This window comes from Chanos chanos, chromosome 10 (assembly GCF_902362185.1).
Source record: "Chanos chanos chromosome 10, fChaCha1.1, whole genome shotgun sequence".
Taxonomy (NCBI): domain Eukaryota; kingdom Metazoa; phylum Chordata; class Actinopteri; order Gonorynchiformes; family Chanidae; genus Chanos; species Chanos chanos.
Genome location: NC_044504.1, coordinates 3598341 through 3612068, shown reverse-complemented (window position 1 = coordinate 3612068; position 13728 = coordinate 3598341).

The following is a 13728-nucleotide window of genomic DNA, read 5'->3' as shown; positions in this document are numbered from 1 at the left end:
TTCAAAACTGTGAGGCATATATGCATAGGATCTTTCAATTCAGGTTTTGTGTTGTTCTTTCACTTCGTTGCAAAAACTAAATGGTTTTGAAAGAGGTTATTACAATAACTGAAGCTGACGCTGAGATGATGGTATCCTTCTAGATGATGGTACATTTATCGATTTGTTTAGAGAGAAGCAAATATGCAAGTCTTGGACAAAAGCAAGAGAGTTTGTTACAATAAATAAAATGTCCCTTTCCACTGCATGCGCAACATAAAATGACTATCATAAAGTTGTCTTTGGCCGCAGGTCGCAGCTGACGCGCAGTGGACCGAAACATGAGCGTAATTTCTCATAGGAGCAGATAACGATACTTGCCAAAGTGGTGATTAATAAAGAATTGAATCTTTGTCGAGTGAAGTAAACTCCTTAGAAGATGGAACCAATTAAAAGTTTCAACATGCAGCACAGAATGTGGCAAGAATTCACTGCAAACCTAAGAGACTGACAGATTTTTCCGGAAAAAAGTCAACCAAGTCCTTGGTTAAGAGTTGTGGTAGTACTAAACATATCGCACGATGCCAGTCCCCCCAGACGCTCTCTCTGCTGCCTGTCTCGGATTAAGAGACTGTAATTAAAACTTGCTACTGCGCATACCATTACGTTTTTCATACGTAGCTGATGTGTCTGTCTCTTTGGGCAGTCTTGTTTGATGCTTGTTGTTAACCAACCACAATCAGATTAACCCGAATAGGCTATGCACGGCTGTGAAAGTAGGCCTACTCTTGTTAGTAGTTTTTGGAGAGCTTTGTGACTCTTTATTTGAAAAGTAAATCCGACAGATTGTTGTTGCTACAGAGTAAAGAAAAGCTAAAATAAAACCACTGTTTACCCACTGTAAGACCTCCTGCTATACGATGTAATATATATCCTTTCATTTCGTACTGAACCTCACTCATTACATTCAGAATATATATATATATATATACATATATATATATATATATATATATATATATATATATATATATATACACATTCAGCAAATGTTGCAAAATAATAGAATTTCTGGCAAAATGTCAGTATGTGGGTTTTTTCTACCCTCTCAATGGTTAACTATGACATCCACTCTGTCAGGACTGGTCACCATTGTTCTGAAGAGTGTGATGTGGTGCAGCCGTTTGGCACAGGCATGTGGAGACTCAGTGTGTGTGTGTGTGTGTGTGCATGCCTGTGTGTGTGTGTGTGTGTGCGTGTGTGCATGTCGGAGGAGGGTGGGCATTGTTTCCAGGTCATTGCTCGCTGAAGGCTCTCACAGCTGAGAGACCTGCTGGTGATGCACATGCTATCTTGGCTAATAACAAAGCAGTCAGGAGTGCAGGAGGAAATTAGGTGAGAGATGGGATTCTCCAAACATATGGGACACCCAGGAACTGTGGACCCTCCTCCCCCTTTTTATTTTTGGCCATTGTAGACTTCTGGTAAAGAATATGTATATGCTGCAGATTTCTAAAATAATCCCACTTATAAAGTCATTTAATCTATATGACATTTGCATATAGCTGTGACACAATATGAGTTTTTCCCTCTAGTTGTTGTCAGTTTGTTTTAGTGATTAATCTACTATAACAAGTCTGTTTAAGGGTTATAAATAAACAAAAAGGCTGTGTCGCGTTACTGAGTTAAAACAGTCCAACTCTCTTTGCCTCAAATAATAGTACTGTTCTCTCTCTCTCTCGTCCCACATGTTCTCTGAAGGTTAGATAACTCAGCGCTCTCTCTCTGTCCATTCAGTAGTGTGTGTAGGCAGCTCCGCTGTGGTTGAAGAAGTCTGGTAGATTCAGTCTGGTTATAAGGATGGTCTGGTCACACAGAGGTACCCAAGGGCCCCTCCCTTCCCCCCGCCACTCCCCCCAACACCCCCCCCCCACCCCTTCGCCCCTCTCTCCATCATCCTTTTGTCCTTCCATTTGGCTGCCTTTTGTTTCACAGGCCAACTGGGGAATCCAGGGGTTTGCCGGAGCTCTCCGTTAATGGGAGCGGTGTCTGTTAAAATAACCTAGGGGACAGAGATGCTCTCTCAGCATGCTTCATGCTTGCATGAGCACCGCTCGCTCCTTGGCCCGGGCGGGGAAGGAAGGTGGGGGCGAGGGGCGTGGCGGGAATGCTCGAGGGCGGAGCTGCGTGGGTCTTAGGTAATTGTGTTTTTGTTTGGAGTCCGAGTAAACGTCCATGTGCTCGTGTCTAACGTTCACTGACGGCCCCTCCGCGCTCCGGAGACTTCCGCACCCAGAGCAGGGTGAAATCATAGCATGTGAGTACAACTGGGGCCTTTGTGTGGGGTATCTGATGCATACTGTTGTTTTAATTGATGACCTAGTTACATTACTGACGTTGAGATGTAGTTTGTCTTAGAGAAAGGCCGCAAAGTTCCACAGTTCAGGCGTACTGTGAATTCTGTCCATTTACAATGGCGCCATTTGTTTTGGATTTGTCTTTCATAAAAGCAAAACAAAAAAAAAGAACCGCTTTGCATGTGGTCTTTGAAAGTTGAGAAAGTGGTCTAGCCAGAGCTGATGTACTGTCTGGTCAAACCGAAAACTGTGTGAACACAGTCATCGCTATCAGTGCCTTTAATCTTTCGTTTAAGGCAGATATGAATGCATTTTTCTAAAGGTCATCACTTATTGTCCAATGCTGCAATGAACTCACAAATCTGCTTGATTTTCTCCTTTATTTCAAGTATGCAGTTTCAGTAGATGTAGTTTTTCCTTTGTTTGAAATATATAGACATATGGAACAGGGAAGGACTTGGTCCAGTTTCTATATGTTTTCTCTTTTTTTATCATAACCTTGAAAACTTTAATATATATATATATTTTTTTTAATTTTTTTTATTTTCCCCATTACATTGGGACCCAACTGCGTTTTTCTCACTAATTATCCTAAGAGGACACTTCTGGTGTAAGTAATTAAGTGAGCTCTCTTTGTAATTCAGTGTGATGTTTATTGCAATCGCCAGGGGAAGAGCAATGACTGTTGGCGACGGGTTGGCCTCATTAAAAATGAATAAATATTAATTACCTCTGAGTATTTGTTTGTATGAATTTGAATCACCATGTCAGACCCCCAGCTAAATACACCATTGTGCACATGGCTGCTACCCCGAATCTATAATTTATGAAACTCTGTCCTTGTTAGACCCCTATGCGAGCTTGCTCCGTATTTCGTCAGCTTTTTTGCTGGCAACTCTCTTCTCTGTGGTACTCTGTTGTGTCAGTACATTGTGGCAAGCATGGGAAATCCAATAAAGCTAAATAAAAACAGTATTTGACGATACATGCTACTTATCTCATAGAAACCCATTACTAATGCTGTAGGACACTGTGACAGCATCAAGGTTAATATGATCTGAAATTTCTCATTGTGCAAAAATTCTGATTAATGAATGACAGAAGAGAATGACAGTCTGCATTTGTCATACGAGGACATAAAAAAAACATATATTTATTGAAAACATTTGTAGAAATGATGTTTTGAATTCATTTTCATTCAAGGCAAAAGGTGACTAAAAGGCTCCAATTTTGTCAAAATATCCCCAAGAGACCATGGGGAAAAAAACAAACCCCCCCCCCCCCCCCCCCCCCCCCCCCCCCCCCCCAAAGATCGTTACCTTTCGCTGTTGTGACCTGACTCAGAGGTGTATATCCAGTTAATGTAGAGATGAACAGAGTTTTTTGGTGGTCTTGCTCTTGTTAAATTGACTTCTTGGCAGGGCTGCCTCAGAGATGATGTGAATACGTTATGGTGGCACTGTGTAATATCAGTGGGCTTGACCTTTTTTTTCCAAACAGGACACTGTACGTTTACTAAATTCGTAAATCCTGTGTTTAAGACAGTATTCCATAGCTTAACCCATTCCATAACTCCATATTTCCTAAGCCATTCCATAATTCATTCCATAAATATTGATCAAAACCAGAATGTGAGGGTCCATCAGCCAACGCTGAAGCAATAGTCCAGACAATTCCCCACTGTTCAGGGACCTAATGCAGTCTGCATTCCATATCCACTGTTTCTGGATGAACTTAAACTTGTCCTTTGGGTTTGGAAATGCCCTTTGGGAGTTTGGTTCAGCTGTTTTACTGTGATGTAGCTCATTTGATTGTGCTGAACTATCTCATTAGGGTTTTTTCCACTGTATGTGCTTTTAGAAAAATAATTTTGTTGCCTTTTTTTTTTTTTAATTCTAGGTCAAAATGTGGACTAAGGAGTCGTGTATAGAAGGCCCACTTTCTATAATTCTCTATTCAGGACTTGTGGTAGAATATTAGGTTGATGACATCTCTGGCCAATCCCGTTTCATTTTTCAAAGCTCTGGTAGGACTTCAGTGCTGAAACGAAAGCGTCTGTGCCTTTAAAGTGTTGCCTGAGATTTTCCGACAGTTTCCAGGCCAGCCGAACGAGCCTCTCTGCTCTCCGGTAGCCATTAACAGAGGTTTCTGGGCTGGATTCTGTGTGGGTGAATTGGAGACAGTGTAGTGGCCTTAGCCCAAAAAACATTTGGAAGAGGATAGCTCCAACGAAAAATTCAAAGTTTCCAGGAACGACTGTTTTGAGCTTAAAACTTCAGATGGTGGTTAGTGCTGGAATCACCCAAAAACACAACCTATCGGAATAAGGAGTGATGGGAATGATTTTTTATGACAAAGTTAAATCACAAAGCAGACCGTGTCAGAGCCGCATTACACATCTACAGACACACAGATTGATCTTGTGCTGAACTAAGGCTCGGAGGAATACACAGGCATGAATTCAAGATGACGTTTTTGACGTATTGGCCTATTAAAACAGTAACCCGGGTTGTTTTTCGCCCATATCTCAGATGATTTTTCAATCAGTCACTTGGATTTTTAGTTTGCTGTGCTCTTTCTTAAATAAAAAAGTCAGTAATAAAAAAAACTAAAGTTCTTTAGTTCTTCACTATTATTTGTTAAAACAGAGTGTGGGTTAAAGCTATTTCGTGGGTTAAAGCATATTTGAAGTTTGTGGGTTAAAGCATATTCTCTAAACATAAGCAGCAATAAACATTGGCAGGTACTTGTCTACTGAAAAATCATGTAAAATTAATACATTATTATTATTGCATTAATTTAATCGATGGGTAATTGTTACAAAGAGCCCATATGTCAACAAGAATGTGCTTTGCCTTAAAGTGGAATCTCACATGTAAAACATATGTCTTCATATCTCTCAAAACATCAGTGCTGAATCCACAGTGTGTGTGTGTGAGTGAGTGCATGCATGTGTGCAGTTTCAGCCTCAAAATATGGGCTTCAGGCCTCAGGATTGAGCTATGCTGTGATGTAATGTGTGCGTGTGTGTGTGTGTGTGTGTGTGTGTGTGTGTGTGTGTGTGTGTGTGTGTGTGTGTGTGTGTGCGCGCATGCCTCTGCAGGGTGTGTGTGTGAGGGAGTGAATAGGGGCATACACTAAAAGGTCATACGTGCTAATGTTCCAGCAAAACCAAGCCAAGAGTGGACTGGATGTGGTTTTGACATCTTTTGTCTCTACATCTCGCCAAGAGACTCTGATAGTCCGTCTCGCGTGGTTTCTAGGCAGCCAGACTGAGTCAAGCCTTGACAGCCATCATTCTGACTTAGCGTCAGTGTCTGAGTGAGATGGATGACATGTTTTGAGTGAAAGAAGTCTTTCTTTAATGTGAACCCTGATCAGAGCCCTTCTGTGTGGAGACGTCCCCTCAGCTAAATAGTGTTCAGCAGCTCGCTGTAAACCCAATGCCCCTTTGCCAGAAATGTGCCATCCCCCCCCCCCCTCCTCACTGCAGAGGACGTTGTCAACAAATTGCTTTTTCCTCTGAACAGTCAGTCACTCTTTCACTTTCAGTCGTTTCTCTACCAGTCAGACGAGTGTGTTCAGGAACAAATGACTGACAGCAAGTGCCCCGTGCTTGGGATAGAGACTGGCTTACTTTTCATTGTGGAACTGTATGTGTGTGTGTGTGTGTGTGTGTCAGAGAGAGACAGAGAGAGAGAAAGAGAGACAGAAAAGATCACTGCACTGAAAGCCCAGCAGCAAAGGTTGGACAGCGCCATGGCAACGGCCAAGCTCTCAATCACATCTCCATCCCTGAAAAGACACAGAGGCGTTTTTACACCTCTTTCAAATTACTCAAATGCTAATGGCTTTTTTTTCTCTCTCTCTTCTCTTTTTTCTTGGTTTGTTCCCCATTAAAAGCCGGACTGTATCAACAGGACATTATGTGCCATGTCTAAAAGCCCCAAATTATGGAAAACTGTTGGAGCTGGACTCACATCAGCTGTAAATAACCCTACTCCATTTGGGCCTTTTTTTACACTTGACACTCACTTGTTGAGAGTTTGTTGGTAGTACTTTGATTTGGTTATTAATATGTGAGTCTTTAGTTGTCATGCAAGTGATCTGAGGACATGATCCTCATTTGTATGAATATTAGTGAGCCTGATGAAAAAAAAAAAAAAAAAAAAACCCTGTCCCCGCTCCGTGAGTAAAGTCACTGTTCTATCCCTAATCACCACACTGGAGTGCTACTCTGGCCCTTCTCCATTTTACCCCTGTCCTCTTTGTCCCGCCCCCAACTAGCTGTCAGTCAGGGATGATTGACAGCTCTGTCTGAAGATGAGTAAGGGATGTGTGTGTGTGTGTGTGTGTGTTTGTGTGTGTTGGGAGGGGGCTTTATTTATTTCGCAAAGTTCCCAGGGCACCCTGTTAATGATCTCAGCCCCCCCCCCCAAAAAAAAAAAACAGCTGAGAAAGAACAGGGAATGGAATCTGCTCGAGGGGAGCAGAAGAACTGGCTCGCCTGTTGGAGTCATTTGGACAGCACCTCCACGCTTCTGCTTACGGTGAGGAGATTAGCAGGGGCATTTGTTCGTTAGTGCGGGGAGATTTTTCAGAGACGGTGAGAGAGGAGGACGGCACGCAAGAACGGGGTGTACCCAGGGGGTCCTGTGAGGAGCTGGTATCTTTCCCTCTTCATCTCTCTCTCTCTCTCTCTCTCTCCCTCTCTCTCTCTCTCTCTCTCTCTCTCCCTCTCTCCAACTCTCATCCAGCAGCCCAGTGCATACAGCTGCCATTAAAACTGTGCAGTGTGTACTGGTAAGCATTGTTCACAGTGACTTAGTTCTTACTGTTAGTGAGTTGTGCACAGACTTTAGGTGCAGGCTTGTGGTCCGTAAAGCAGAAGGGGAAAGGGATGTATTATTTTTAATCCTTTTTTTTTTTTTATAATGTCAACATTTTGATTCCACTCTGGAAAATATGTTGGACGTTTTAATTTGATTCTTTGATTTGATGCAGGTCTCAGTTTTTAAGTCTCTGTTTAGCATTGTACCTGTGTAAATGACTGTGGGGAAAAAAAAAAAAACTTGTAATCAAATGAAATGAGTAAACAGTACTTTCTTTTTTCTTTAAAAAGAAGAAGAAAAGAAAGAAAAAAGAGGAACAAGAACAATGAGCTAATTTGAGATGGAACTGATTTTGGTGAATCGAAACTGATTTTGGTGTCGCCTATATCAAAATTCGTATCAGAAGGCTCGACATAAGGTCTCTTCACCAAAAAGTGACTAAAAGCGGTCATCTGGTTGTTTTTTTCCTCTGGGCAGTGGATGTTTCACATGTGAAGTGTTGGACTTAGACTCCATTTGAGGTTTTTGTAATGAGGTGATGCTGTGTGGTAAGTATAGCTCTCAAACGCGTTACACTGTTTAAATCTGCTTTATTTTCAGTTTATTATCCTGTTTGTCCGTCTCTCTCTCACAGCCCACAGTTAAGTAGTCTGTTCCAGTCACCTCACCAAGACTTTGGTTTTTCTTATCCACTCCTGGCAAAGCTTTTGGCAGTAACTTTGCCTTTAAATTAGCCTTTCTTCTTACCGTTGCCAGAGCAAGACATGAAAAAATGCAGCCGGGCTGTGAGTTTACTCTTATTCTTTACTCGCAGGGCTGAATGATATGTACGGGCATTGAAATCATATTCTGCGGTTGTTGATAATGATCGTAGCTGGTACTGGCCTAGCAGAGCAGGGAGGTCGGGGTGAGGGGTGAGGGGGGGGGGGTGGGGGTGGTGTACCGGTTTAGAGTGGTTCTGCCTGGAGTTGCTTTTCCGCGAGATGTTCGTACTGAAACGTTGCTGTCAAACGCGTCTGGTTCCTACCGCCGGGGAGACTAGCATTTTTTCACATGACCGCAGAGAAGAAATAAGAAACAGCGAACCCGATGCCAGAAAAACCACAGGATCTTCAACAGACTCTCACAAAAAAAAAAAAAAAACCCAAAAAACCACATATAGAATGCAATACGTTTTTTACTGAATTTAAAAAATGTATGTTTATGTAGTGGAATGAGACAAATGAACATTTGCCACTTGAGTCAAAACAACTGAGGACGGCAACATGGTTACCGCAGGTAACCACAGGAAGCAGTAAAAACTGCTGTTAAAATTCTTAAACTGACCAGACGCTGGTGGAACACAGAAGGGTGGATGTGGAAGCATGCAACACACTGTATGATTTTTATTTTTACTTTAGTCGAAGTGTTTCTGCGTTGAGTAAAGTTGTCACTCTTTTCGGACTCTGTACAGTAGTATCTGTGATTTAAATTTGGATCTGCAGAATTGGCTCCACGCAGACGGTCATGGTTTATCCTTCACAGTGAAACATTGAGCTTTAATGACAGCACAAGAGACAGACTCACATGGGACTAGAGCTGAATTAGATTAACAAAGGCTGGTCTTGGGTTCTGTCCACTGACATGGTAAGGAATAGTGTACTGAAATTGAAACAACTGTCATAAAATTATCCTGGAAATAGTCTTCCAGTCTTCTGATGGATTTTTGTTGTGTATTTTACCATCTGCAGCGTGAGTTCATCTTTTCAACTTTCTGCAGTCTGACACTGTAGTTTTATGATTTTCAGTGTCTCACTTTTCCAAAGTCTACTCTTTTTCAGATGGCTGAGGAAGAGAAATGCTAAAACCATGCAGCTATCTGTCAGGCATTCTCATCCTGCCAAAAAAAAAAAAAAAAGTGCTGCTCTTGTCCCGTGATTGGTTTGGCTCCTGCTGTGCCGCCTACAGCTGTTGGCTCAACTCACTATTTGAGAGGAGAGGGGGAAGGCGGGCCATGTTGACCCCGCCCCCTCATGTCCCATTGGCTAAGACAGAGAGGCTAGAGGGCCCAGAAACTGTAAGGCGAAGCAAAGAGCGCTGTCGAGATAAACAAATAAAGTCCTCTTCAACTCATTCACTTTCAGAGTAGGCGACAGTAGAGGAAAGTCAGAGGGGGAGGAAACCCCCAAAACCAACATCCCAAAACATTACTCTTCCTCCCTCACAGTGAAAAGCTTTAATGGGACTTTAATCATGTGGCAGGTAAGGATGATGTCACTTCTTTATTCACCTGGAGAGATTACAAAGAACTATTGTTTTATCTGGCACTGCTTCCTCCTCTTCTGCTCTAACTTTCGTTCTTCTTTTTTTTTTTTTTTTTTTTTTTTTAGCCTGCATATTTTCATCTGACCTATTTTTTAACCTGTATTAAAAGTGGCTAAATCTGTACTGTGAGTACAGAGCTTGTGAGAATAATTAACTGTAATTGATTGTGCAGCAATCAGATACACTGGAGCTGATTTTGTAAATTGTTTGTTAGGTTAACTGGGGGTGGAAAGTCGATATCACATATGCTAGGGCGTTGAGAAACAGAACAGATTTTTATTGTGAGTTGGAAAACTATAATGGTGGAAGCCTGAGTTTTTGTGGGGTTTTTTTAATAATAAGTTTTCTGATGACATTTGACAGTGAAATTTGGGATGTCCTGTCATTGCCTCCTGCAACACCACAGTGACACACGTTCTGCCTGAGAGAATAGTTATGGCTTAAAAGGTCATATTCCAAATTTAAAGTAGGTGTGGATGGTCTTTCGACTTCCGAAGCAGAGCGACCGTGTTTATTCTGATCATTTTGGATGAATGTGTTTCTAAGTATCAGGGAACAGTGTGTTTCTATGGTCCTGTATCTAACAGAGATGGCCCAGCTCCTTGTAAGTGATTTTATGGTGATTTCCTTTGAAATCTGAGACAGTAAGCAAGTTAACTTGTTAGTGTGTCATAACGCGGTTTAGGATGACTGCTCCCTTTCTCTGTCATTTTACGGTGAATAAAGTGAAGCTATGCATGGACTTCATCCATTAACTATTAACCAGTTCACTCCTGCTCAACTGTGGACCAAGCATTTTTCCTCAGAATGACTCTTTAATCAGTTGCATGGTAAACATGAACGGCTTGTCACCATAGAAACGTGTCACAGGATGTGGAGTTTTGACTCGAGTTCTTTTTTCATGACACTACATGTTGCGTTTCAGCGTTAACGGAATTAAGGCGTGGACTTGGCACAGCTAAGTTTATACTTAAGCCATCTCGCTGCAAAAGTCAGGGCCTCTTGAGAACAAAATGAGTCATTAAAACAGGTTTGAAATTTTGTTTGCATTGTAGATATTTGACCTTTCTTTCATTCTTTTGTTTAGTCATGGGAGACTAATCTTTGACCACGATTAATCAACCTGCCACTGATCCTCAGGAAATCTTCTTGTGTCACATTTTGTTGAAATACAAATTACAGGTGGTGCAAATATTTACCACTAGGTGTCGCTGTTAGGCCTTCACCAGTTGAAACGAAGTTAATACATTTGCTGTGCATTACGACAATACTATGAAATTAGTGTCAGATGAGAGAGGTCAGAGATTAATCTCCAGTTTCCATCTCAGATTTGTTGGATCACAGTTAGGCAGACAGTGGACAGACAGCGTGTCCTAGTGTGGTGTTTCGGCTCTGGTTGTGGTTAGTGACATAATTCGGTAATGTAATATTTCTGAATAATTGAACAATTTATTACGGCGTGATGTTAGTGCTTCAGTGCTGTCTTCCAGGAAGGAGTGAGCTGGGGGATTGGATTGTGTCTCTGAGTTCATGTGGCAGAGGAAAAAGAAAACAAAGTTTTCCTACTAATAACACCTTCCACACTCTGGGGAAAGAAAGGGAAGAAATTGTCGGTTCTGACTGCTGAGACCATAATGACTGTGTACAACGTCACTGCTGTCCCCGTCTATCCAGGGTGTGTGTATGTGTGTGTGTGTGTGTGTGTGTGTGTGTGTGTGAGAGAGAGAGAGAGAGAGAGAGAGAGAAAGAGAGAGAGAGAGAGAGAGAGAGAGAGAAAGAGAGAGAGAAAGAGAGAGAGAGAAAGAGAGAGAGAGAGAGAGAGAGAGAGAGAGAGCGACCCTGCGCTGATTATTAATGGCAATTCAGACTATGATTTTGTGTACGAGTTGTGTTTATTTATTATTGTCTTATGGCAGATCAAGTGACGAACATAGTATAAGTCATGGATTTTGTACACGTACTGTGTTTTTTATACGTTTTAATGAATTCATATATCATAACTAGGCCTAATGCCGTGGTATGGAAACACACAGCACTGTGAGAAACTCTTCCAGTCTGAGTATCCATGATGCTTCCAACAATGTGATCTATATCGCAATATGTTTGAAGTCATACACAGTGATGTGATCTATATCACGATATGTTCGAAGTCATACACAGTGATGTGATCTATATCACGATATGTTCGAAGTCATACACAGTGATGTGATCTATATCACGATATGTTCGAAGTTCTGTACAGTGATATGATCTATATTGTGATATAGCTGGGCATGCAGTGTTCCACGGGCCTATCCAGCCACTGACAACGGTGTCATTATTAAGTTGTGGAAGTAGAGGTGCATGAATTAGAGCTTACAAACTTTCATTCAATTGCGAAACAAAACTCGTTAACTTTATGAGTTCCAAACGAGTCCTACCCTGGCTGTATCCATAGAGGTAACCATCTTTTGGTTTTGGAGGCGTAACCAGAGGGAAGCTGATACTTGTGGATTAATACTTACGACATTAAACCTCATTTAATCATCTGTCACTCTTTTGTGTCACGACAGATAATTATGTTTGGACAAAATGTGCCCATCTCTTCTCTTTTGTTGTGAAAGATGAAAGCACACAGATAATCCCCAGATTGCTTACAGACACAGAGTATACGTCAGGACTGCAGGAAAACAAAAGATGCCTCTTTTTTCCTCTTATAAAGGATTAGAGAGAGTCAGGAGCACTCATGTGATGATTTCCAGACTTTAATCTGTTGCCGACGAGAAATTATTCTTTGCGTGTAATAAAGAGGTATGCCTTTTGTGCTTTGTCAGCATTGTTCAACATTAAGACCCCTGAATAACATTTGACCATAACCTTTGACCTTTTCTGTTTTCCACCTAACCCGGTATGTGCCTGGTCTGATTAACTGACATTTAGTAAAGTATCGAGCTAGAGAAAAAACAAAAAAAAAAAAACTTTTTCCTCTGATAGACTTTCTACTTGTGAAATCGTCTGATGAAAGCATCTTGATGAAAATGAAGTTGCTTTTTAAAAATTCTGTAATCACAGCAGGGTGGAGGAAGCAAACAAGCAAACAAACAAACACACGCAGAGAGTATGTAAACCATCAGCACAGCAGCCATCCCTCATCAGTTTTCTAGTCCAAAAACCTTTTAAGTTCGGGAACTGGAAATGCCCATCCAATTTATTTTCTGCCGACTCACTCTAAAAAAAAAAAACGTTCCAAATGATTTCCGACCTGTTCCCCTCCCCTGTGCATTTCTCTCCGTTCTCGGATTCTATCAGACCAGTATGCTTCCATGTGCCAATAGTGTTTAAATGCAGGGGGCTGTGGATTGTGGGAATGTGTGGTTGCATCTGTAAGCGGTGCCAACTTCAACTAGGCACTGGACGAGGTTCCATTTCAAGGTTCACACTCAATGTTTTTTTTTTTTCCACTGTTGGCACGTTGAGAATCGGAGGCCGGCAAGGGTGAAATTGATTGTTTGATTCGAGCCATGTGTCATTCATTCACGTTGTTGGCATTTGAGGTACTGAACTATGAACACGTACTAATGCTTTTGTACATTACGTGAGCAGATTTTACTCATATCAAACATAGCATATATTTATTCCTCTTCCACACTTAACACACAAATGCATGAATATAACTATTGGTTTACATACTGTTTATGTGGTTTATATACAGTATATATAGTTATATAATTTTAACTTTTCCAAAAATGTTTATTTTTGGTATGAACACTGCTGAAAATGTCTAAGGACGCTATAGTTACCTGAAAACCCCCTAAATTCCAGCACTAAACACCTTAAAACTGTTTTTGTTTTTTTAAATCTCCAGCATTGAAGATAGGAGGAAAATCCCATGGCTTTGTGGAGAGTTTGTGGGTTTGATCTTTGTGAGAACAGAGCTGGAGCTGTGATCTGTAAACAGAAGGTTGACTTGCCTTAGGAGAGCAGCTGAAACAGGGCCATCATACTCTCATTAATGTCCAGAGGGCAGGAGACACTGGCTGTGTCTGAAATGGCACACTACTACATACTACTCGTATACCGATCTTGACGGAAAAGGAGAAAGTAGTATGCAGTACATGAAAGATAACAATTTTTGCAGTACACGACAGTTACCCGGATGGTGTACTACTCTGGTGAAATTTTCCGATACACAGCCAGAGCTCACTGTCTCGGCTACTGCATCCCATGCTGCAACGCGGTGATTTCCAAAAGCCAAATTTTTCCAACTCCAGCTGCAG